This window comes from Cnephaeus nilssonii (genome assembly GCF_951640355.1).
Source record: "Cnephaeus nilssonii genome assembly, chromosome: 9".
In the NCBI taxonomy this organism is placed as follows: Eukaryota; Metazoa; Chordata; class Mammalia; order Chiroptera; family Vespertilionidae; genus Cnephaeus; species Cnephaeus nilssonii.
The window spans coordinates 26,542,977-26,570,586 of record NC_137080.1 but is presented as its reverse complement, the minus strand read 5'-3'; the positions used below and the strand labels follow the sequence as shown (position 1 = coordinate 26,570,586).

The 27,610-nt window shown below is 40.9% G+C and overlaps 1 long non-coding RNA gene across 2 annotated transcripts; it reads right to left on the bottom strand.

Moving 5' to 3' along the window:
* On the bottom strand, nucleotides 1–23,288 carry LOC307105599. Of its 2 annotated transcripts, none has more exons than XR_013814035.1 (4): nucleotides 22,881–23,288; nucleotides 21,006–21,104; nucleotides 1,320–1,385; nucleotides 1–299 (listed from the first exon to the last, which is right to left on the bottom strand). It is a non-coding gene; the product is annotated as an uncharacterized lncRNA (long non-coding RNA). The 2 variants fall into 2 exon arrangements; XR_013814036.1 differs by lacking the exon at nucleotides 22,881–23,288 and adding an exon at nucleotides 21,754–21,808.
* Between the last annotated feature and the right edge of the window lie 4,322 nt (nucleotides 23,289–27,610).

Genomic DNA, 27,610 nt, shown 5'->3' with positions numbered 1-27,610 from the left:
TTCTTTCTGGGCCAACAGTTCTTTTGAGACCCAATTTCAATGTCAAACAGCTCCTTATGTGTACATGTCAGCAATGATATTTCAGTTCTGGATGGTGGACAAATGGTGGTAATGCAGGTCCGACCCTCTCTGGTTTGGTCCTGGGCAACCTGAAGTGACGCACAGCTGCTAACTGCTAGTATGGCAAGGCGACGTAAGTGTCTCCCATCTCTGGACTGCTTCTCTTCTGTCTTCATGGCTGGAGTAGTCCTGTCGATTCCTCTCTGTTGCCGGAATCCACATGGTCTCGGAGTTGTTTTCTGAAAATATACAAACATATTCTCAACCAAAAGTTAATAAAGGGATATTTTCTATAAAATTGACTTTGGATCCTTTTTCATTTTTTGCCCAAATGATTTTCCTCTGGCTTGTTTTGACACCATGTGTGTTTTTCATGGGTGTCTTGCTTTTAGCCTTACAATTAATTTTCTAAAGTACAAATTTTCTAGATGTAATTTACTTACAGGGTGTTTTTCCTTACATGATATTCTTCTACTATTCCCCCTTTTTTTATTTAACTATTAGGAGGCTTTTGAAAATTTTATAATGTAGTCTTGATAGCTTTTAAATTTTAATTTTTTGCACTATAATATTACTGCTTTAGGTTCATTACATGTTACGCAATTTTATCATGAGATGAACTACCAATAAAAATTTAGTTAACACTTTAGGAACTGCTTTTTGTCCAGTACAATTAATTTTTCTAGAATATTCGCTTGTTTCAATTAGCCAATTTAAATTAGCCTGAAAACTTGACTACTATTTTACTGTCAAATGTATTACTCTAACAACAATCTTATTTTACCCTGTAAATATTAGTGGAAAGGATTATTTGCCTTCTTGAGTAGGCCCTGAGCATTCCTGGTGGTAGGCTGGATTTAGATATCAAAAACTCACTTCCCCACACCATGGTTACACGACAACTCAAACAATTCTTGTTGCAGTGAGAGGGCAGCTGCTGTCAGCCAAGTCTCTGTCGGTCCCGGGTTCCCCAAGATATGTGATCAGTGCTGGGGCCCCGCCAGCAGGTGAGGGGATCCCAAGGCAGGTGCTGGGTGTGGAGGCCACGGGGGCATAGGGTACCAAGGAGACAGAACTGAACCTCACATCACCCTGCTTGGCCCCGGAGGATGGCTGGTTAGACGGGTAAGATTCCTCAGGGAAGGAACAACCTAAGACAGGCACAGTCACAGAGGGGCCATCAGGAGAGAACTTGGGGGTCAACAGAGGTGGGGCACAGAACCTCACCCCCTCAACTTTGCAGGGGCCTGAACACTCACCCCTTCTGAAGGAAGTCTCCTGCCCCCATGGCTGCTTAACTTCCCATACCCAGCTCAAATCGGGACCTGGGTAACAGAAAAAAGGGAGACTTTAGACCTACTATGGCCTAGAACTGAGAGAACTTAGAAAAGGACTCCAAGGCTTCAAATAAAAACTCAGCCAACATATCGAGTGTGTAACCCTGAGGAGAGAACACAGTTGTGTCATATGCAGACTGCTGACTTACAGAACTGGGTATTGATAAATGGGTTTTGTTTTAAGCCACTAAATTTGTGGTCATTTTTTACACAGTAATAGAAAATTAATATAAGTGCTATATCCACTGCTAGACTGTAAACTATCTGAAAACCAAGGATTTATACACTTCTGAAAATCTCCTAGGTACCTTTGAAAATAAATGTCCTAATTTGACCTTGTTGGGGCACAAAAAATATATTTCCTCCCACCTTCTAAGTTCTTCTAATTGGACTAATAATCAAATTAACATGAGACAGATTATCTAGGGAAAACGTCCAAAATGTATTCTAGAAGTACATGCAAGTGTGCCATAAAAATATGAGAGCCCAAGAGGCATTGGGCAGTTGAGGTTTATGTACCATTTTGTACAAAGGAGAAACAGGCAGGGGTCTGGAATTTCAAAGGTAAAGCAGACAATTTACAGATAGATGAGAAAGAACAAACATAAGAAAATAAAATTCCTGCTAGGCCTGGCAGGTGTGGTTCAGTGGTTGAGCATTGACCTATAAACCAGGAGATCATGGTTTGATTTCTAGTCAGGGCACATGCCTGGGTTGGGGGCTCAATCCCCAGTGTGGGCTGTGCAGGAGGCAGCTGATCAATGATTCTCTGTCATCATTGATGTTTCTAACTCTCTCTCCCTCTCTCCCTTCCTCTCTGAAATCAATAAAAAATATATATATATATATTTTAAAAATTCTTTCTTGCCCACCAAGAAACAATGGGACACAGAATGAAGTTCAACAAGCAGCTTCTGCTAGTTTCTGTCTGTCTGTCACATTTAGTTTATTATGATGCTAAGGGGATGTCCCCTTCCTGTAAACATATACTGTCATACAGCAAATCTGAATTCCTTTAGGCAAGTAAAGGTGGAGGGTCAACGGTTATTTCTGAATGTTTTATTTCTTAATAACCACCGTAAAGTCAATATCCCAAAAGGCAAATTTTGGAGTAGCAAAATTTTGGCCCCTTTTAACCTTTCCCATGAGAATCACTTCCTAAGTTGTTTTAACCGTCTTATATATGAAATTCTTAAAAGTTCTACTAGCATAGACTTATTACTTTCAAGCCTAGAAATTTGTTCTGTTTTTAGCAAGACATGGATCAACATTTTCAAGAATCAGAGAAAAGGTAATTAGTGCTTCCAAGTACCACATTATAAAAACAGAGGTAAGAGGCAAGGAACTAGAAGTTTTTCTGAAACTTTTATTTCTTCCCTAGTTTTGTTTTATTTGTTCCTCCTACCAGGTATGACATTATATAGGAGAAACATCTAACATATTTTGAAGACTGGGGAGTCAATTGGACATAACAGTTAGCCAAGTAGAAGTTAGGAGCAAAGAGGAGGAAGAACATTTCAAAGAAAGGGATATTTTGTGAAATATCTGGAGAAAGAAAAGAACAGGCCTGTTCAAGAACTTCTAGTATTTCAGTATGACTCATTCTAGAAGGGGGCGGGGAGGGGGGGGGGGGGCAAATTCTGAGCATGAGAAATAAACAGGAACCGGAAGGCTTTGGCTTTTCCTCTGGGTCTAAGACCACCTTTTAGTGTGAGGGACCTGGGGGAAAAACTGCCATCCGAAGTCCAATGGGGTGTCTACTCTGGTACTGTTAACCTATCCAAAGTCCATGTACCCGATGCTTAGAAAGGATAAAACTCAAAACATTAGAGTTTGGAGTAAGGAAAGGTTTATTGATTGAGTAGGTGCCAACTGAAAAGATGGAAGACCTAATCTTCAAATCCATCTAAAGAAAGTACAGAGTTCAGGCTTGTTTTATGTCAAGGAAAGGAAAAATGGGAGAGGCTGTTTTAGTAAAAACTCAAGCCCCAAGCAGAATTCCCCTAATGATTAGCATGTCTAAAGCAGGAGCTATTAGCCTAAAGGCCAAGGGCACAATACAGGCTAGAACAAGATGGAGCCAGAGGGACAGACATTTTACTCTGTTACAGTATGCCAAATAAGAGCGACTGAGCCTTAGTCCTCATGGGTGAGTGGTTGGTGTGGGATCTTTCTTGGGCTTTTGGTGGCTTCAGGAAAATATCTTACCTGAGTCTAAATAGCGCTTATCAAAACCCCAGAGAACTACTCTCAAGTGTAGCTCCATCTGGAGGGCCTTCTAATCTTGAAAATTGAAATAAATGGATTTAGATTCCCAAGATCTGCCAGAAGTGCAAAAGCAGTGATGGGTTTGAAGATTCCCCCAACCTTAGAAGAATAAGAACATGGTATGAACATGGAGAACCTTTTTTGTGTCCATTGAATTACCCATTGGATGAATTTATCAGGAGACAGTCTATATGAGGCAGGATAGTAAGAAGCTAGAAAAATTCCTTGGCAAGTGGAATGGGGAAACTGAGACCCATAGATGGTTCAAACTGGCCTCCTTCAGCATTCTGACTCAACCTGCCTCCTTCTCCCTTGCATGACCACTCTCTTAAGCAGTAAGCCCTCAGGACAATGAGGTTCTGATCAGCATCAAATGATCGTAGGAACAAAAATATCGGGTCAGTTGACCACAGAATAGATTTTTGATCAAATTAGAGATAGCATCTAGACCTCAGTTGTGTTTCAGCTCCAGGCCCAGAAAAGCAGCAAAACTAGACTAATCAATACTATGGCTGATATCAGGATCAGCAGCATTGACTAATAATCCCCCACCCTAGTGGCTGCCAGTCAGTAGAGACCAAGACCCTGACCCTATATGCTCATTTTGATGAATCAGCATATTGAAGGACACACCTGGAAAGCTGTTGAATATTCTATTGAGATCCTCCCCTGAGATCTCCCCTAAAATTTCTGCCTTTAGAAAACAGATAAAAACGCTTAATGCAAAGGACCCAGGGCATACTATCTCTCTAGAGCATCTTCTTTCCTTAGGCCTGTATCTTTGCTTTCTTTCTCCTAACCGATAAGGGTCCCCCCCCTCCAGCAGACCTGCAACCAGTGGTGCCATGGGAAGCAGCAGCTTGTCCTGGGCTAACCCCCTGAACCTATCCTCAAGGGCCCTTCTTTTGCCTCTGTAACTTGTTTCCTGAGCCCATGCAGCCCAGCTGGCTCACTTCTTCTGCTTCTGTGACTTTCTTTCTAAGAGGCCAAGGTAGCTCTCTGAGCAGCCCACTCAATTCTTCCCTTCCATGGTACTTTTGCTTTGCATACTATATAAGAATCCTCTTGCATTAGAGTTCTTGGTTCTCAATTCTTTCTTTGCCGAACTCAAGAACTGAGAGCCCACATCATCAGTAACATCTAGATGCAAAACAAATTAAACTATACTCACAACTCCCTTATAAATTCTTCTTAATTAGCCTACTATGGATTTTTTCTAGCAGTATATAAAGGTTTTAGCATTTCCATTTTTCTTAAGGAAAATCTACAATTTCACTGAAGAATGATTCTTATTTTTATGTTTATTTTACTGCAAGAGATAGTGATCTTTCTTACAACAAGTTGGTATTTTCAAGGGCAATTAAACTGCTCTTATCCTTCACAGAGAGAAGCTATTTCTCTGGTTTTGATTTCTAAATAAAGTTCTGCTCCTTGCTATTGCTACAGTGAAGGAGGGCTGGGCAGGTTGGAGTTAAGGTAAGTCAACCACAGAGAAGGCAGGGGGTGGAAGAAAAGAGGCTTTCTCTCCAGGGAGGTCTTTGACATGGAAATGTGCCTCTAAAGATAATGGGGAGGGGCAGAATCCTGCTGGTGCAGTTGAGGAAGATGAGACCAAACAACAGATGCTATAAACCTCCCTAAAACAAACAGTAAGAATGAAAGATTTCACTGTGGTGCTCTTCACAAGCTCCTCAAAGGACAGAGAAGGTGACAAGGCACTTGCTCTGCACCAAGTCCTTCAGAAAAGAGATGTGAGGCCCCACTCTCAAATGACAGCATCTCGCACACAATTAGCACAGTGTAAAGTTCAGGTAAGTTGGATTTCTTACTTTTCACATTCAGATTGTGAATAAAGGGGGCCCTGAGAGAGGAAAAATAGACTTCTGTTATTTTATCAATGCTTAATCGCTGAAATTCTAGAAAGAGTTTCCCACACTTCGTTCCACTTTGCTTAGGATTTTCTGGCTTTGACCAGTTTCTTGTCACTGTTGTTTAAATTATACTGTGGCCTGCTGTTTCTCTCCTTCTTCAGAAGGGGCCCAAATAATGTCAGTTGATGAGCAAACACAGGAACCAGCCAGAAGTTTCCTCACTTTCTCTTGTGTAAGTGTAACTGTTACTTTTGTTGTCGGTTTAAAAGTCAGCTTTCCAAAGAAAAAAGTTATCACAGTAAGTACACAGGCTGTCAGTTCTAGAAAGACAAGCAAGGGAAAAGCCTGGAAGCTGACCTAACCCTGAGACATTATTGATTGCAAGTGGTTAGGATAGAACTAAGGACAGATTCTTCCAGCACATGCCCCCTCACTACACTCAGCACTTCACTGAAATGATGGGCAGCCTGGGAGGGACTGGGATATTTCTCCAAGTGGTTGGAGTTTAGCCCATTTTTCTTTTTCTGCTAATGGGATGTTGGCAGAAAGTTGGGGGGAGGGGTGGTTTATGCAGGAAGCTGATTGGCACATGAAATTGTGGGGAAGAGGAATCTCTCCTTTTCTAGATTCTTCAGCCCCCCACACTCCAGAATCCTTATTAGAGAAGAGGATTGCCACTCCATGCTGTCTGTGCAAAAAATGAAGACAACACTAATGAAAGCAAAGGGGAAACGGGACTACATTATTTCCAAGATATCTTCACACTTAGGTAGACCAGCTTCTAAGAGACATCTGTGGAGGCTGCAGCACTTCCTTGCTGTGGAGTTTTGGGTTAGTGTCTTTCTTATTTTGAAAATTGAAAATGACATTTGTGATAGAAAATAGAAATAAACACACTCCCATTTATATATATAGCAAACCCCACACTCTCTCCCCAGCTGAGGCACTGGCCATGGTTGAATTTGGCTAAGTCTCCTGAGGCACATGTTGATGTGTCCGGTTAATTTGGTTAGGCTCACAAGTACAGATCATACTGTACACAATGTTTATTACAGGCTTTTGCACTTAGTACTTCATGAACAAATTTTCCTGCCCGTAAATAGTCCTTGGTGTTTATTTTGAAAGGCGGCTGCATGTGAGTTAATCTCTTCCTGAAGCCAGATAACGGCTCAGCAGAGTTGAGAAGACAGCATCAGCGGGGTGTCTGAAATCCCAGAATCACCCTGCCTGTTCTGTTGACTCACCTGAGTTGAGTGTATTTAGAGAACTTAGGCACATGGGTCTCTGCTCTTTCAACCTCAGCCTCTGTCAGAAGTGGGAAAGGAGACAGCCAGGTGTCTATTGCTGAGTAGAGACCCCCTAAAACAGGAAGGTCAGATGGTGCCCAGAGAATTAGCTGAGGAGACATTCGTCACTGGAATACCCACATTCCTGTTCGTCCCTTAGAGGTGTTTTGACTATTTTGCCATCCCACTGACACTTACCTATGGTTTCTTTCTTAGGACATTGATTATTATTAAAGCACAAAGTAGATCAAGATAAACATTTTACAGTTAGATGTTGACGGCAGATGTCTCAGTTATCATGACCTTCACATTTTCAGTGTGGTCTGCTGCATAGATAAGTCCACATAAGACTGCACAGGAAACAGTAAAGGAGAATTGCTTATCTCCTACCCCCTCCCCACTTTCCTTTTTTCTTGGTCTGGAGCAAAGAGACAGGTCTCTTTGTTTTCTCTTGTTAGACTTATTTTGCCTTATGCCTTTTTGCCAAGGTCCCAGGGGAGGGGACCTACGGCGGCATGCAGGGCAACTAAAGATGGCCTTCTCCAGCCCTCTCACTGCTTCTAGGCAATGTCTCCAGGAGAGGCGCTCCCTCTTTCTGCAGCAATGGCTTCCATGGCGGAGGTAGAACAAAGCAAGGAAAGCAAAGCAGTGCGGGGATTGGTGGACTATCATTCTAAATGAATGCAACCTTCCCTGCCATGAAAGGAGTATGAAGCCTACATATTTAAATCTGCAAAGGAACTTCGGGTCTTTAACTTCTCAGAGGTTAGGTGCAATGTAAGAAAAAATAAATTAACAAATAGATTTATTATAGATACTAGTAGATGGATAGACAGGTAGATATGATAACACATTGATTACAACTATCTCTGACCACCATAGCTCAAGTGGCTCTATTACATTTTTCAAGCTCCTTTTTAAAACTAATATACATCAGGAGCAACTTCTGAGACCATCTCAAAGTCTGAGGCATATTCTTGAAGAAATCAGTCACAAAAAATAGATAAAACATAAGTGCTGTAGCAACAACTTGATTTTTTTGTTTTGCTTACTAAATGGCAGAATTATGTTTACTAGGGGAAAAAGCTGAAAATAATTGCAATATAAATAATGACATAATCATCCTATATAATAAAGAGGTGATATGCAAATTGACCATCACACTAACACACAAGATGGCCACCCCATGTAGTCAAAGATGGCCACCCCCATGTGGACACAAGATAGCCTCCACAAGATGGTCAGCAGGGGAGGGCAGCTGTGGGCAATCAGCCCTGCAGGGGAAGGCAGGTGGGAGGAACCAGGCCTGCAGGGGAGGGCAGTTGGGGAAACCAGGCCTGCAAGGGAGGGAAGTTGGGGGCAACCAGGCCTGCAGGGGAGGACAGTTGGGGGGGGAGGCAGGCCTGCAGGGGAGGGCAGTTGGGGGCAACCAGGCCTGCAGGGGAGGGCAGTTGGGGGCAACCAGGCCAGCAGGGAAGAGCAGTTAGGAGCAACCGGGCTGGCAGGGGAGGGCAGTTAGGGGCGACCAGGCTGGCAGGGGAGGGCAGTTAGGGGTGACCGGGCCTGCAGGGGAGGACAGTTGGGAGGGGTGGGACCAGGGCTGCAGAGGAGGGCAGTTGGGGGCAACCAGGCTGGCAGGGGAGGGCAGTTAGGGGTGACCAGGCTGGCAGAGGAGGACAGTTAGGGGTGACTAGGCCTACAGGGGAGGGCATTTGGGGGGGGACCAGGGCTGCAGAGGAGGGCAGTTGGGGGCAACCAGGCTGGCAGGGGAGGGCAGTTAGGGGTGACCAGGCCAGCAAGGGAGGGCAGTTAGGGGTGACCAGGCCCGCAGGGGAGGGCAGTTGGGGGCAACCAGGCTGGCAGGGGAGGGCAGTTAGGGCGACCAGGCTGGCAAAGGAGGACAGTTAGGAGTGACCAGGCCTACAGGGGAGGGCAGTTGGGGGGTGACCAGGCCAGCAGGGAGGGCAGTTAGGGGCAACCAGGCCAGCAGGGGAGCTGTTAGGCGTAGATCAGACTGGCAGGGGAATGGTTAGTGGGTGATCAGGCTGGCAGGCAGAAGCGGTTAGGGGCCATAAGGCAGGCAGGCAGGCAAGCGGTTGGGAGCCAGTAGTCCTGGATTGTGAGAGGGATGTCTGACCACCCGTTTAGGCCCGATCCCAGTGGGACATCCTTTGAGGGGTCCCAGATTGGAGAGGGTGCAGGCTGGGCTGAGGGACACACACACACACCCTACCCCACGCACAAATTTCGTGCACTGGGCCTCTAGTATAGTATAATAACTTTAAATCCACTCCTTAGTGTCTCTTCTTACTACTGCCTTACCAATAATACATAACATTATTGAGTTCTGACTATTTTATAGACACAGATCTGGCGGCTTTACACATATTAATTCACTTAATCTTTATAACCCTATGAAATATCTACTATTCTTATCCTTGGTTTACAGAGGAGGAAACTGAAGCAGAGAAAAAGTGAGAAACTTCCCCCAAGGTCATGGCTTCTAAGGCCAGGACTCTAAGTCAGGTCATCTAGCATCCCATGTGCCTTTCTGCACCTCTTGCTAAGAATTGGCTCTTATTCCTTCTCTCTCCTGGTCATTCTCCCTGCCTCCACTCCCTCTATTCCATCATTACACAGCTACCAATGTAATTACCCATCTGTAAAATGATATCATATCATCATGCCTCTTTAAAGCCCATCAAGGATTTCCCTTTTGCCTACAGAACAAAGTCCAGCCTGCTTAGTATGGATCCCAGCAGGTTTCACATTCTCATCTGAAATGTCCTTTCAATTCTACTGTCTTCCCATCATTCACTTTACACACGCCCTCTGCATTTTCTTATCTCTATGTTTTTACATTATATTTCCTTCCTCAATTTTTGTCACTATTTAGAATCCAGATGAAATTCCAAATCCTCCATGAAGTCTCCCTCTATTATATAGCAAGAAATAACTTCTCACTCCCCTAGACTCCCACTGTACATTATTCCTCTCTTATAATCTTTGTTTTTATTTTTTTCCACCTTCAGTATAGCTTTTTGTGTGCTTTCTGAATAACAGCTCCTAAAAAATTAAAGACCATGGCTTGTGCAACTTTAAACTCAACCATTTTTTATAGTGCCTTGCGCATAGTAGGTGTTCAACAGGTATTTATTGAATTGGAAGTATGTTAGACTCTGTGTTGGATAACAATATCTTATATTTGCCACTTGTGTCTGTGTAAGTCCACAGAGGGCTGTAGAAGTTTGCTGTGGCCATATGGGAAGGAAAATTCCCTAAGGTGGTGGATACCGTGACTCAAAATATCAGATCACTGAGTTATCACTGTGGTGTCATATTTCTGCTGCATGAGTAAGGAGAAACTGCTCTGCAGGAAATAGGCATAGCTCCTGTTTACTATTCTTTTCAAGGCCCCATCTTGATTAGGCCTAACTGACCACTACAGCAGCATCTCCCCATTCCATGCAATGCATTTTGGTTGCTGCAGAAAAAGCATTTTTGTTCCTGGCCTATTTTCTCTTCTCCTTCTGCCTGTCTAAAATTCTCTTTGCTCCCATAAAGGCATTCCCTGCAAGAGTGGCAAGTAGCATGTTACTAGAAGATGCATGGCACAGGTAATAAAACATTAAAGCAATTTTTTAAAAGAAAGAAAAAAAGAAGTGATGTAAAATATTAAAAATATTGGGCACAGAAATGAAGAAACAAAAATGAAGAAGTGGTTAAAAAGCAAAAATGAAAAGGAATTGGATGACACCTAAGAAAAGAAAGGAAACATTTGTTATTCCTTAAAAGAGTACGCTGGCCTCTGCTGAAACCTAGAGCACTCCATACACCTTAATCTGTAAACTTGGCTTTCTCAGATGTAGCCATAATAAAAACTTGTATTCCTCTACCAAAGATGTGAAATTCTTGCCTTCACACCAACAAACAGTCTCAAGAAAGATCCTCACCTGGCACTTAGATAAGCCCCTACTTTATATTACTTCTTCCTGGGTCAACTTTGCATGGATATTGTACAGATTAATGGCAACACTTCCACTTAGATCATATGCCTGCTCTTATTCTTTCTACCAATATAAGATATTCCTCTAATTTTGTTTCCTGCCAACCATCATAAACAGTATCTCCAAATATACAAATAAATTTTAGTTCAGTTGAATAGCAGTAAGACAATCAACATAGATAAAATGCAGAAAATCTCAGTTACAAATCTTCACATTACACAATCTCCCTGGCATGGTTCAAAACATCAATGGTTCTTTCTAGCAATTCTTTCTTATCACTTCACTTTTAGCCCAGGGACTCTCTAGACCAAGCATGTCAAACTCTCGGCCCACGGGCTGCACACGGCCCACAACGAATATTTTTGCGGCCCAGCTAATATAACGGTATGTAAGATACGTTTTAATAAAATATTCGTAACTTGCCCTGGCTGGTTTGGCTCAGTGGGTAGAGTGTTGGCCTGGGGCCTGAAGGGTCCTGGGTTCGATTCCGGTCAAGGGCACATGCCTAAGGTGCGGGCTCAATCCCCAGTATGGGGAGTGCAAGAGGAAGCCGATCAATGATTCTCTCTCATCATTGATGTTTCTATCTCTCTTTCTTTCTTCCTTCCTATCTGAAATCAATAAAAATATATTTTTAATTAAAAAAAATTCGTAACTTAATTTTTACAATATCCTGTTATACATAATTATTAATAACGAACTACAACGTTCGCTAAATACTGATTACTATAATCGTGTTGCATTCCTTTCTCTCATGCACCTTACGCGCAGGAACACCATTTCTCTCCACTAATACTAGTAGAGAATATTTTAGAAGCCGATTGCCATGTCATTAGTCTTGGACTGACTTGTTTGGTGTGCACAACAGGAGATATTTCACTTTCAGAGAACAAGAAAAATAGGTTTATTTGCGTTACGCTTATTAATTTGTGCAGTTATTCAGTGTCTACTAAGTTAATGTTCAAGAAAAAATATTAATTTTTATTAAAATGTTCTATTATTTTATGTTAACAACTAGAGGCCCAGTGCATGATTGAATCATGCACGTGTAGGGTCCCCTACACGCTTTCGCTTTCAATCACAGTGGAGCTGGGTGCCTGTCCGCTGGTGCATCAGGCCTTTCGGAAGCCTCCGGCTCGGCGGAGGCTTCCGAAAGGCCTGGTGCTGGAGCAGACAGGCACCCAGCTCCCCCGCTTTTGATGGTCCGCGGCGGGACGTGAGCTCGCTGCCCCAGATGCCCCTTCTGTTCCGCAGCACAGCCATGGTGCAGACACTGAGCTCGCGCCGCCGCTGGCGACGCGAGCTCAGCGTCCCGCCGGCCCAATCAGCTACCCCGGCCACCCTGAGTCCCGCCCCCTGCGCCTCCCTCTGGCCCAATCCTGGGCATAGCGGAGTGATGGTAATTTACATATTACCATTTTATTAGGTAGGATTACTCATTTATTTCAGCCCTTTGTATTCAGCATGTCTCTATCAAAATAAACCTACGTTTCAATTATGAAAATTGAAGCTTTTGTTTTTTTGCGGCCCACATAGACTTAAACCTTGTTTATTTGGCAAAATTCAATGTACACTTCTGATAAAAACTCAGCAAACTAGGAATAAAAGGGACCTATGAAAACCTATGGCTACATCATACTTAATGATGAATGACTGAATATTTTTCCCTTAAGATCAGGAAAATACAGGGATGTCTGAACTAATCATATCTATTTAACATTGTACTGAAGGTTATAGCTAGTGCAATTAGAATTAAAAAGAAATATAAGATATGTACACATATAATACCTTAATAAAAAAATTGAAAAAAAAAAAAAAAAGAAATATAAGGCACCAGATTGGAAAGAAAGAAGTAAGCTGTCTCTTTATTGTCAAACAAGATTTGTAAAAAAAAAAAAAAAAAAAAAAAATCCCATGGAACCTATAAAAGGCAGCTAAACCTAATAGTAAGTTTATCAAGTTTATAGAATTAAAAAAATCAATTTTGTTTCTATATACTGGCAAAAACCTATTGAAAATTTTAAAATAGTTTTTTATTAATTTCAGAGAGGAAGGGAGAGAGAGAGAAAAAAAAAAACATCAATGATGAGAAAGAATCATTGATTGGCTGCCTCCTGCACACCCCAAAGTGAGGATTGAGCCTGCAATCTGGACATGTGCCCGTGACCTTCTGGTTCATAGATCAACGCTCAACCACTGAGCCATGCTGGCCAACGAAAATTAAATTTTTTTAAATACCATTCAAAATAATTTAAAACTACAAACTTCTTAGGAATAAATCTGACAATAGGCATGCAAGACTGATAACTGAATATCTACAAAACATTATTACAAGAAATTGAAGAAGACTGAAGGAAATGAATAGATAGCAATCCTTCATTAAGATGTCAATTCTCCCCAAATTGATCTATAGACTAAATGCAATCACAATAAAAATTTCTGTAGGCAGTTTTTGTAAATATTGACAAGCTGATTCTAAAATTCATATGAAAATGTAAAGGACCTAGAATAGTCAAGACAGTTTGGAAAATGAAGAATAAAGTTGGAAAACTAATTCTACCTGACTTAGAGACTTATTATAAAACTATAGTAATTAAGATGATATGATAGCTATGTGAAAATAGACAAATAAATCAGTAAAATGGAATAGAGAATTAAGAAATACAGCTATAAATATAGTAACAACTGATTTTTTAATCAAGTTTCAAAGGCAATTAGTTAGCAAAAGGTGTTCTTTCAACAAATGTGCTGGGATAATTGAGTATCTATATGCAAAATGTTCATCTTATCAAAAATTAATTCAAAATTGATTAGAGATCTAAATATAAAATCTAGAAGTAAAAATCTTTCAGAAGAAATTATAGCAGAATTTCCCTGTGAACTTGGGCTAGGCAAAGATTTTATAGCTACAATACCCGGGTTATTTCCCAGGCCCAAGCTCTTAACCAATACTCCACTATCTCATGACAAATCCAGGAACAACTGACTGCAGAGACTCCAGTGTGTAGTTAAAAAGGGAAGGTAGCCTGGGAATATACATCTTTATTATTAATAGAGTGTGTAAGTTTTTTAAAATGTAGAAAGACATGGGGAAAGGAAGAAATAAATTAAAGATTTCAAAAATAACGCTTTGATCTAAAGAGGCTCCTGGAAGCAAGTAGTAAACTCCTGGGCCATTAGTCATGGATTTAGATTTTCTTTTAAGCTATTGATAGCAAGTCAACTGGCACCTTACAGATTTAGTTAATCATTGTTCTCCTGGTGAGCAAATTTTTCAATCTGTTTTAAAAACAGTAATAGAGAACCAAAATATATGAAGCCAACTTGGATGGGAAAGGAGAGCACTAAAAACATTTTAACTGACATCATTGTTTACCAAGAGGGGACCCTTCTAACAGTCTAGGAAAAATGACTCCATGAGGAAGGATTTCTGTTCTCAGAAAACATTCCACAAACCTTTATAATTAAGAAGAAAACGCAAAGAGACTTTTCCTACCAATAAAATCATCCTAAATGTACATGAATTGATTATCTAAAATAATAGTTACAAATTATTTCAAATATAAATAAATGGGGGAATTTGAATTTCTAGTTGTTTGTTTTCCTATTCCATGAACCCATCTCCATCTTCTCTTTGATTTAATCATCAACAAATTGCACTAAATCAGAGATGGCGGGGACTGTGGCTGGCTGGGTACCAGTGTTTCTCTTTGTTTGGTTATACTGGAAATGTCTTTGGAATGAGCTTAATCTGAAAGACCTTTAAACAGCAATTCTCTTAGACTTCCAAACAGCAAAGGTTTGTGGGGTTTTTGTTTGTTTGTTTGGGGTTGGATTTGTCTTTTGTTTGTTTGGGAGTTTTTTTTGTGTGTGTATGGGAGATGAAGAGAGAAGAATGTGTGCAATTACATTTTTTAATTAAAAATAAATCAATATCAATATTTTATCTCCATTCTACCTCCCCTCACACCACACACACACACACACACACACACACACACACTCTCTCTCTCTCTCTCTCTCTCTCTCTCTCTCTCTCTCTTCACCTCACAGAACTTCTGTTGTTTTGAAGTCTAAAAGAATTGGGAAAAGGGGTAAGGGCGTGGAGGAGACATTTAATTTTTATTTCTTACATTTCTGTCCTGTTTGCTTTTTTTAAACCATGTTCATGTGATATTTTCGGTTAAAATAACTTTTTGATCCCTGAACTAAATGAAAAGACAGGGGAGAGAGGGAGAGAGAGAGAGAGAGAGAGAGAGAGAGAGAGAGAGAGAGAGAGAGAGAGAGAGAGAAAGAGAGAGAAAGAGAGAGAAAGAGAGAGAGATGTGTAGCCAAGAAGGCAAAATATACCAAGATAACAATGTCCTTTGTATTATTCTTTGGCTTAAGGCAAAGTTTCTCCTGAGTTTTAGGTTGTTTTCTCTAGCTAAGGGCTGGGGTGAGGGACAGGAAGGTAGATTTGCATCTGAAGCTGATTGGCAGTTTCTGTGAGAAAGTATCAAATCCAATAAATTGTGTTATTTTGGCAATTTCTTTCTCAGAATTGATGGTGCCCTTTCCTTTCAGGTGGGGGATGGTGTGAGGAATGGGATGTTGTTTCTAGTGACTGCTGGGAGGAGGGAGTGGGGGCAGCTGTCTGACTAAGAGACTGAAAAGGTTCTGGGAGAATGGAATGTTGTTGTTTCTCCATTTCTGAAACCACTCTTCTTTTTGATCATGTTTATACTTTAAATTTTCACACTGTGGTCAAACTAGGCAAGGTATAATTTCACATGTCGCCCATAAACACTGGACAACTACACTTGTCCTGTGTGTAAACTTGCACACAATTTTTATGGACCTTTAAGATGAGTACCTGGGAGGGGAATAACATTTTAATATCCAAAACATGAGAATCAAATGTTTTAAGTGCAGCCTCTTTTTTTGCTTTTCCTATAGAGGTTTTTTAAAAATCTTTTCAACAGGGATAACATATAAATCTAAGTGCTGTCCTTCTCAACTATAATTTAGAGTTACACTGAAGAAGGAAGTGATAAAATAGAAAGAGTTAATATATAAGCAAGTTTTAAGTTTACTGAAAAAGAATATTCCAGCAATTACCAAAAGATTCCACAGCTGCTAAACTAGAGAAACTATTTTTCTTTCTTTGAGTCTAACTCATCATCTTTCACAATTACCTCATAACTAATCAAAGCTTTTATAAAAACGTTAGTAGCCAAAGAACCACTTTGATTGCTTTCATTCACTGGCACACTATTTACAGGCTTGTTTGTGGCCACTAATAACCTTTTTTTAAAATAAATTGTTCTCTTGAAATCTGCTTTAACAACAATAACATGTGCCTTAAAATATAAACATAGGAGATAGAGCATCAACTTTCTTAAGCATTTCTTTACTATATATAATAAAAATGTACTCAGAGCCGAGACCGGTTTGGCTCAGTGGATAGAGCGTCGGCCTGCGGACTCAAGGGTCCCAGGTTCGATTCCGGTCAAGGACATGTACCTTGGTTGCGGGCACATCCCCGGTGGGGGGTGTGCAGGAGGCAGCTGGTCGATGTTTCTCTCTCATCGATGTTTCTGGCTCTCTATCCCTCTCTCTTCCTCTCTGTAAAAAATCAATAAAATATATTTTAAAAAAATGTACTCAGAGAAAGGGGAAAATGCAGTTGTTGACCTTGATGACTGCTAAATCTAGGTGAGGTGGGACCTCTTGTTACTGGAGAAAACCCTGCTCAGAAGAACTATTCTAAGAACATATCAGTGTAGCTTATAGACATTCATAATAGATAAACAGCTATGCATAAATTAGACTTGGGTCCATGCATACACTCAAGAAAAACTTGACCGAGTCTTTATTTTGGGTTTTGCTCTTACAATCATCTATCAGACATAAATACTGCTCTTAAAATACATGTGGTCCAATAAGGACTTTAAAGAATAGTATTCCTTGCTATAGATCCTAGGCCCTTGTATCAGTCAACTATTACGAAAACAATGCTGCATAACAATAACAAATATAAACCTTAATACTTTAGTGGCTTATAAAAATAACCATTTTTTTTAATGCTCATATATCTGTAAATTGGGCTCAACTCATGTAGGCCAGGCTCAGTTGGATTGGGTCCAGGTCAGCCAACCCCTTCAGGTACCAGTGGCAATCTAAGGCATGTTCTTTTCAAGGCAAAAGGAAGAAGCCCAAACCCAAGAGCTACTATATCTTCATACACCTGCTCCTGTCACACCCACTGACACCTCATTGGCCAGTACAAATCACATGGCCAAGGCAATCTTCGATGGGACAGGGAAGTATACTGGTCCCATAGAAAGGGAGGAAGAAAAGGAGGGAGGGAGGGAGGGAAGAAGGGAGGAAGGAAAGGAGGGAGGGAGGGAGGGAGGGAGGGAGGGAGGGAGAGAGGGAGGGAGGGAAATACTTGCTGACAAAAACAAAACAAAACAAAAAACACAATCTCCCCAAACTATCTTTTATTTTCATATCATTTTTTTATTTCCCTAGGAGATCTCATCAAACCCAGAGATTTCATTTTTATCTATTCCTGGATAATTCACCAATTTATATCCTTAAGTCAGAATTCTTAGTTCTAGAGTTTTATGACCAAAGAACCACTTGGTAACCGTACCTAGATATTTCAAACACTTCAAACATAATATGTCTTAAATAAAACTAATAATAACCCCATTTATAGACCAAAATTGGTATCCTGCATGTCACTGAATGCTGCAATATTCGTCTATGCAAACCAGAAAACTAGGAAACTACAATATTACCTTTTCTTCAACTGCCAAGTTCAATTTATCTCTAAGACTCATTTCACCTTCTAAATGTATATTAAACCCTTCACTTCTCTTATCTTCACCAGCATCCTATTCTACCACCCTACCAGTAATTCACACCTGGGTCACTCTAATATCTGTTAACCAATACTGGCCTTATTTAATTTGCTTTCCATTTAAAGTAACATTTTTGAAAAGCAAGTCTGATCATGTCACTGTTCCTGCTTAACACTCTTTAATGGTTTGCTTGTTTTAAAATATGTCCCAAATTCTTTGACACTACTCTTCAAAAGGTAGGACTAATTCCCCTCCCTTTGAATGTTCATAGGAATTAGTGACTTATTTTTAACAAATAAAATGTGGTGGAAGTGCTAAGTGACTTGAGGCTAGGTGTTTTAAAGGATCTCTCTCTCTCTTTCTCTCTCTCTTTCTCTCTATCACTTGCTCTTGAGAAAGATGGCTGCCATGGCATGTGGAATAGTCAAGCAGCCCTGTAGAGAGGTTGACATGAAGAGCAGCTGAGACATCTTACTAACAGCCAGTACCAATTTGCCAGCTACATCAGTGAGCCACTTTGGAAGTAGACCCTCAGTTCCCATCAAGATGCTAGATGACAGCAGAGTTTTGGCCAACATCTTGACTACAACCTCATAAAAGATCTCAAGCCAGAACTGTCCAGCTAAGCTGTTCCTGGATTCTTGATGCACAGAAACTGTGATATACTAAATGTTTATTATTTTTTAAGCCACTAAATTTGTGGCACACTGTTACATAATAAATAAGTTTCCATTGCTCTTAGGACAAACAACAAAATGCTTCATATACTTATAAGATTCTCTACCCAGCTTTCCAGCACCGTCTTATAAAATATCTCACCACTCTTCCTCCCGGACCTTCAAGCCTTCTATCAGTTCTCTGAATACACAGTGCTCCTTTCTACTACTCTTCTCTATGTCCTATATTTCTCAGCAACCTTGCCACTTCCCTGGTTGCATTTTTCTATGCATCACTGATCTGGTCAAATTCACCTATTATAACATTTTTCTGTGCCATATATTTCCCCCATCCTATATACATATTTACCATGTGATAGTTGGATTCCTATCTCTTACCCACTAGACTTCATGAGAATTCAGTTTGCTCACCATGGTAGAACAAGTACCTATAATATAACTGGCACAAGATTGGTAATCAAAGAAAATAACTGAAGAACTAGATGAATGAACACAGACGTGCACAGGACAATACTACAAGGCAAAACTTAGCAGGTTCAGAGTGACCAGAGCTGGAAGGCTGGGTGAATAAGTTAGTGACAGATTGTAAAATTGCCTTTTATGTCCACAATTTCTGCTTCCTCTGTCTTTCCACTTCTTTTTTAGAAGTTGGTCTTTCCCTTTCTTCTTGCTTCACCTTAGAAGTTTCTAAACCCCTATCTCTGCTTCCTCTGTCTTTCCACTTCTTTTTTAGAAGTTGGTCTTTCCCTTTCTTCTTGCTTCACCTTAGAAGTTTCCAAACCCCTATCTCTATTTCTCTGTCAACAAAGGGTCAAATAAAATAATTCACATTAAGGTGCTGATTGTCTGCAGTAAACCCTATTGTACTAGAGGGCACTGGAAGGAAGCAGAGGAAGAGGAAATGAGTGGGCAAACTCCAAGACAGAAGGGAGGCCAGGGAAGAGCTGGCAACACTAGAGTCAATCTCAATTGTGGTCAAGGGAGGGGTGAGAACATAGTAGAGAACAGTGGGGCTAGCTCCAGCACTCCTAAGCCCAAGGAATCTAATCTAAGAAGGGGATCAGTTTCCAAGCTATCGAATAAAATCTGAAGTGCCCATGGCAGAACTAGATACTGTGTGGGAATGCCTGTCTGTCATGAATGAGCTAAGGAATAGGGGACAAGGTCAAGTACTGAGGGAAGAGGCCTACAGAAATAGGCAGGACAGAAAAGCCATCAAATCACAAGTTTTAGTAGGCACCAGGCATTAGGAAAGCAGGCCTTTGCATCTAGGACACTGTAATCCATAGACTCCTCATTTATAGGGCCCTTTTCTCCGCCTCAGAAGGCACAGGAGGCTGTGCGCAGCACCATTGGGCCAGGGGTAGCACTGGTGGTCCTGTCCAATGTCTTCACTGAGCTCCTGGGGCAACCATAGATGATAAGTGTTCACTATCCATTGGTGGACTGAGGCACATAGATACTCTGAAAAGGCTAAGAAGGTTTAGTTTTTTGTTTTTTGTTTTGTTTTTACTTGAAATCATTTTTGACCTAGCAAGTTTGACTCAGTGGATAGAGTGTTGGCCTGTAGATCAAAGGGTTCTGGGTTCGATTCCAGTCAAGGGCATGTACCTTTGGTTGCAGGCTCCTCCCCAGCCCGGGCCCTGGTAGAGTACATGCAGGAGGCAACCAATTGATGTGTTTCTCTCACATTGATGTTTCTCTCTGTCTTTTCCTCTCTCTTCTACTCTCTCCTAAAGATCAAAGGAAAAATATCCTCAGGTGAGGATTAACAACAACAACAACAACAACAACAACAACAAATATATCCTATATAATAAAGAGGTAATATGCAAATTGACCATCACTCCAACACACAAGATGGCCACCCCCATGTGGTCAAAGATGGCCACCCCCATGTGGACACAAGATGACCGCCATAAGATGGCCTGCAGGGGAGGGCAGTTGTAGGCGATCAGGCCTGCAGGGGAGGGCAGTTGGGGGGGGACCAGGCCTGCAGGGGAGGGCAGTTAGGGGCGACCAGGCTGGCAAGGGAGGGAAGTTAGGGGTGACCAGTGACCAGACCAGCAGGGGAGGGCAGTTGGGGTGACCGGGCCTGCAGGAGAGGACAGTTAGGGGTGACCAGGCCAGCAGGGGAGGGCAGTTAGGGGTGACCAGGCCAGTAGGGGAGGGCAGTTAGGGGCAATCAGCCTAGCAGGGGAGTAGTTAGGCGTTGATCAGGCTAGCAGGGGAGCAGTTAGACATCAATCAGGCTGGCAGGCAGAAGCAGTTAGGGGCAATCAGGCAGGTAGGCAGGTGAGCGGTTGGGAGCCAGCAGTCCTGGATTGTGAGAGGGCAGTCAGACATCCCTCGAGGAGACCCAGATTGGAAAGGGTGCAGGCTGGGCTGAGGGACACACACTCCCCCTGTGCACAAATTTTGTGCACCAGGCCTCTAGTGTGTGTGTGTGTGTATGTGTGTGTGTGTGTGTGTGTGTGTATATATATATATATATATATATATATATATATATATATATATATTAAGTTAAATAAATAGACACTGATTATGGACTTCTAAACAAAGGAGCCAAGAAGAACATTGCAGCAGGCATTAGGAACCCCTGTGGGCCCAGAAATACTTGCTGTTAGTTCCCAGGAAGAACCTACCTTCCTTGGGTAGCTCTGAATACCATCATGTGCCAAGCCATTGAGCACTCCTTGGTAAGCAGGACTGTGGCCAACATCAAACAATGTTCAGTGAAAATTCTGAGATAGATAGCAGGTAGATTGAAAGAATCACATTTTTGAGAGATTCACAATAAATTAATTATCTGCCTTTAATTTAGTCAAGTCTAAAGCCTCTTGATGTTTTTAGTATAGATATTCTGTTTAACATAAATATGGTACAATCTCGGTTACAAAAAGGAGTAGACCAAGGTACCACTAATCTAGGATTTTTAATTTTCAGTCCTAGTGACAGAAAAGATCAACAAATGGTTCCCTCATTAATAGTTTATTGGACTGATTGTGCAAAGATAAAAACGAGAACATCTAAATTATTAGTTGGTTTTACAAAGGTTTGTTTGGTTGTATGTACAGAACCAACCCTTTAAACCTATAACATAAAGAGAATATTGCCTTGTTCAGCATATCCTTTCATCTTCAAGTCGCCAAGGCTTACAGATTCTAGGATAAGGAACATCCTACACCAGCCACCACTCCTCTGGGCCTAATGGGTAAGTTACTCAGCTACATTCTTTAACATCTTCTATTGGAACTAAAAACCCTTCAGAAGACGTACCACAAGACCACCAGGTTTGCCTTCAGAATTTCCTTCTGTGGCTCTATTAAAGTGCTATGGCAGAGAGAGCGAGAGCATTTTCCCCGCTATAAAGAAATGTGGAGTCCAACTTACTTTTCTCATTATTATTCCTGGGAAATTAGGAGGGCAGGTCTGCTTGTCACAATTTATGTGGCTGATGACACCCAGAATTATAAAAAATGAAATTATAAAGTCAAATTTATTTTTTATAATTTGTTCCCAAAATGATGTACTTAAAAAGCCAACTTTCTAACCTAGAAGAATGTAAACTCCTTAGGGATGTCTTTGGCAGGTTTTTTAAACAAGTCATTGTCAACTGCAATGAAACAATCCAATTCACAATCTATTTGAAATCTGTCATGCATAAGATGTAATTAAGTATAAGAATTTTCAAAATATTTGCTTCTAAGCAAATTAGATCAGATTTAGATTATTCATACAATAATGTCACTGTCACTCATTTGTATCCTCTTAGGTTTTCTTGAAAGGTGAAAAAAAATGTGTCGATACAGCTAGTGGTGGACAACCCACCATTCAATAGTTGCCAAATATTCTCCTCCTTCTGCATTCTTTTCAGGAAAGTTCCCTGTGATGTGCCATCAATCATGTATATCTCAAGAGAAAAAAATAAGGTGATCTCAAACACCAGCTCGTCTATGGCTGTTAAAGAAAGAATGGTCTATCTTTAGCTCAGCTCCCAGAGTATCCTGAACTAGTGCTACATTACAGCCCTTACTTCCCACCTGCTTTCTCTGCCTGTCCATTTCAGTGGTCATTTTATTTGACTCTACAAATTATTCATGTCAGTCTTCTCACTAGGACTACAAGCCTTGAGACCACAGATGTGTCTTTTTATCTTTGTGTCCAAGGTACAGCACATAATAAGAATTCAATGCTTCCTGGATGAATGGATGGACAGACAGACGACTGATGGCTTGATGGATGTTACATAGAATAAACACAAAGGATAATGTTCATCCAAACCACAAATGTTGCCTTCTTTTATTGAACTTTGAAAGTTCTGACAATGTTTTGAGAACCAAGGTTAAGTTTTGACAAAACGAATTTAGCATTTTGCAAAGCATAATTTTGGAGCCCAAATGACTATGTTTGACAACATCTCTTTAAGTCAAACTGCATTTTGTTTAGACGAGGGCATCGTGACTGACAAGTTAATTTTTTCTTTATTGGAAAGTTTTTGCAGAAACATATGACTGTACCAGCTATGGCTTCCTCCTGGTTTTAGCTGCTTTGTGTCCTCTGGCAGGAAGGCCTGGCCTCCAGGAATGCAGTGTCTTACTGGGCTTCCCAGGATCCTTCAGATGCTCCAAGAAGGCAAGAGGATGGGAATTCTGCTAAAATTATTTTGAACAATGTGAGTTTTTAAATACATGTTCTTAAAGGGATAGGACTGGAAGCAATGCCATTTGGACCCTGGGGTGCACCAGGGAGAGGGAGGCTTCCCTGAGGAAGGGCTTAATTCATAAGGTGTTTCACTAAACTCCATGCAAGCAAACCATGTGACTCTGCAAATTTGTCTATGAATGGAATCATTTGTTCCAATTTAGTGTTTCAGACTTTCTGAGAATAGTATTTCCAAGAATACCCAGGAGACTTCCAAGTGAATAATGCCAGACTTCTCTTTCTCTTTTTAAACCAAAAAACTTTAGATAATAAATAACAAATGAAAACATTTGCATTTTATGGTTTAACACAAGTTTACACAAATTGATTGGCTTGTGGCAAGTTTTCTGACTTGAGACACTTAAAAAACTCAACTCCAACTCTAAAGAAGATGGTGTATGTAAGTAAACGGAAGGCAGAATTTTGCTTATTGTTTGGCTCCGGTTTCTTCTTCCTGTGCTATCTTTTATAAGGGCTGTAACTAGCAGCTTAGAAATGCTAGAGAGATTTTTCTTTTTTTCTCTCTCTCTTTTTTTTTTAAAGAAAATGTGGCCAGGAACTTTGTTATTTGCCTATAGTAGGATCTTGACAACCCCCTGTGCCTTATCTTGTCCACATTGTAAAATGTGACTATCTGTGGACTTTAGGGTTTAACACAAATCAGCAGTAAAGGAACACTGAACACTGCGTTGAAAACACATTCATTCCAAACTGAATTATCATCGCTGGTGACGTTCTCCTCTCTAAACCCTAAAAAGTTGGGAAATGGTAATACAAACCACATGGTTGCCTCATTCCACCACCACTCTCTTGGCAGAGCAAGTGTTGCCTGGCAACCTTGCTGTCAGCTGGGCCTGTGGTAATCAGAGCCGTCTTGCCCTGTAGTTAAATCGAATGCTTTCTTTCTGAGAATCCATCAGTGGCTGCTTTTTCTTCTTATCAGTCTTCTCAGTAATGTTTTAAAAGGGCTTCTGTAGTGGGAGCTGCTGAAATAATAATAATAATAAAAAATAACAATCAAGTATTCCAGTGACTTTGCAAAGAAAAAGCCTGCAAGGCCCGCCTGCGTGTTGCTCTGGACTTTGGACCAGCCTGTCTGCTCCCTTGGCTCCTCTGTCTTCCCTGGGCCCTGAGCCTCTCTCCCTGTGGAAACTCGCACAGCAAGGATCGAATGTATGGAATTAAGAAATTAGGATCTGAAGACGGAAAACACAAATGGGGCCTTCTTGTATTTGGCTCTGGAAACAATGACACTATCTTAATCCCATCATACTTTGGAGGGAAATATGTATTAGGAACAAAACTAATGATGACAACATCCCTTTAAGTGGGCCTCATGGTGACTGAGATGACACAAATTTGCTATGATAATCGAGCGTGTGAAAAGTGATACTTCCAGGAAAGAGATCAGCAGAGCAGCCATAGCCAGGGGGATGGTGTCTAATGCAATGTGAAAGTCAATAGGGTATTGGATTCACCCGGCAGAATTTTACTTCACTTTATAGCCAAATCGCATAAACAAAGACATTATTCAACTCCTTCTATCCCCTGTTAATTAGGCAAAATGATAACACATAAAGTGACTGGTAGAGTTCCTGCACAGGGTTGGCATTTAATAAATGGGGGTTTGTTCCTCTCCAGTTAGGCAAATTTCCTTTGAGATCCCTGGCTCCAGACCCCTTTCAATGCCTGTGGTGCTCACTGGAGCTCTGCAGGGCTCCTTCCTTCCTTCAAGCACCTTCCATTGCTTCATCTTCCATCCTGAAACCTACAATGCCTGAGAGAAAGAAGGATAATCTGAAAAGGAGTTGATGAATCCAGCCCAGTCCAGCCACTTATATGAGTTAAGCCCTCTAAAGTGAAATTTTCTATGCCCTTAATCTCAGGATCCTCAAATCCAAGACCTTGGGTGGACTTAATTCTAAAGCTGAGAATGCTGTGCCCCAGAAGGAGTAAGTAAATGATCCCAAGGCTCATAACCAGAAGACAGCCTGGCTCTTTCCTTGTGACTTCGAGAGCAGGATGATTTTGTTAGCTCACTTTCTAAAGTGGTTAGAGGTGCTTGGTGAACAGACAAGAACTTACCCATTTGTCTGGAACTAATAGGATTCACACGTAAGAGGTTCTGCCATAATTAAAAGCATATCCATAATTTAGATTTCCATTCTAATGGGCATAAAATAACTTGGGCTTTAGTTAATGTTCCTATTCTAGCCTTTTCTTTCACAGCCCTGAAATACATAGAAATCCAGTCACCAAGCACAGTTACACCCCTGGGCACACACATGCCTTCTTCGTTGCCCACAATCCTTGTTGTACTCACTCTCTGTTTATATGCACAGATTTAACTTTCAGGGAGATCATTTGCCATTCAAATAATAAATGAAATTGCTTACATTTGCATGTGTTCTAGAGTGTCCCAAGTGTTTTACACTGGTTATCTTGTTGGATTGTCACTTCTGTGAAGCAGGCAAGGATAGATAGTATTGCCTTTATTCCTGTGATAAGGAGACCAATATAGAGGTGAAAAGTCTCAGGGAAATATATTTGAAGTAGACTGTCACCAGGCAGGGAAGGCAACAAGATGATGTTCTGTTTTATTTTAAACTAGGATTCCAATAGGCCAAAGTTAATGAAACTTAAAATATATACTTCATTATTTCAGCTAGAGTGCATTTTGAACAACTTTTAGATAGTACGGAGGTGAATTTTTCATAAGTACCTTTCTCAGAAATCTGTGTCTATTTATCACTGTTTAACTTTCATCTTCCCGGAGAGTTCATTAGGCTGCTTTTTAAATCCACTCTGCTGTGTCCATTACCTCAAAGCCAGATTCCTCCTCGGCTTAACCCCAGGTGCACCTCTCCCTCTATCTGTATGTGGTCTCTTTTCCCTTATTAGCTTTCTAGAAACAATTAAATACACAGCTTTCATTTCCTTTTCAGCCCCTGTGCATTAGCTACAGGGCTCTGTTCTGTCTTAAAATGTCTCTCCCCAGATGGATGAAGACAAGTTGATCACTGACATTTAAGGTGTCCCTCAATTTCTGCAGACCCCCTTCCCCATTCCCAACTCTTCCCAGTCCCAGAAAGCTCTCCCCTGGCATTGTTCTTTTCAGAACATGAGGGAAAGTTTTCCCTCCTTCTCCTAATTCCTTCTGTGATTAGCAGCTGCAAGCTAGGTATAATGACTTTCAACTACAAAACATCTCTGAAGCCTGTTGCTACCAGTAACACAACATACAACTTTTAAACAGCTCCGTCTGATACAAATTGTTCTAGCCAAAGAGTTTCTCTAAACTGATTTCTAAAATGAGAGATATTCTTCCAGAACAAAACATTTTATGCTAGTTTTTTTTTTTAATGGTGATTTAAATCATCCCATGACCCATTTATCCTTAAAAGCTCAACTTCTTTCCTGTTGCGCAGCTCAGTTAAATAAGAACTTCTGGCCCAGCAATAGTGTAAGGGTCTTCTATGACTTCCCAAAACTCAAAGTGCTTGTGCATTTGGTATTAGAAATCCTCACACAGTCTTTTTTAAGGGGTAAGGCGGTAGGTAGGGGCATCTGTGTAGATTTGGAGAAGAGCCAGTGAATGGTCAAATATCTTTTTTAGTGGATTTTAGCTTTATAAAGATTTTAAAACTTATTCCCCTAGAAAATTGTGTGACTATCATTTATTCCACATTTCTGCTATATAAATGGCAATTTTCTGGAACTCAGGTACCTCTTTCTTTAGGTCTAAAATGGGGTAAGTTCCTTCCCAGGCTTCGTCTGTTTACCTTCTTTATATCTCACCAGCACTCCTAGACCTGTGCTATCCCATACAGTGACTATTTAAGGTCTTCAATTACACTGGCCACATTTTAAGTGCTCAATAGCCACATGTGGTTAGTGGCTACTGTACTGGACAGGGTAGCCATAATACATTTCTGTGATCACAGAAAGTTCTACTGGACAGCACTGCTGTAGTTTGTATGATTCATAAGGACAGAGACTATATCTGTCGATCCCATGGTAGCACAAGACCTTGAGAATTTAGCATATAGTAAGCACATGGCAAGATTTGTTTTATAAATAATCCAATGGGGGAAGACAGAGCATGGGACAATAAAAAGAATCTCTCATTGGAAAAGAAATGACAGCCTAGCTAAACATGGCAGCTGATAAATGTGGGCAGGAAGAACAGCCATAAGATAAACACAAGCATGCCCCTATTTAGTAACTGCAATGAGTTAATGCTCACAATGAATTAAACCTCCATCCAGCACTTACATATCAAAAAAAATGTTTTTTTCAAATCTGGCTACTTTATAAAACCAGGAGTTCAAATTATTGATCTAACAAGCTCATAGCAAAAGTTTTAACCAAAAGAAAACAAACTTATTATTGGGATAAAGAATTCTGTAGTCGAGTCTTCATTAATCCAACACTTGCTTGACTTCAATATGCAAAGGATAAAAAAAACAAGAAAGTGGGGGAGATATCACTAAGGTACCCATCACACAAGAACTTCTTCATATGAAGGCAGTCTCCAATGAGAAAA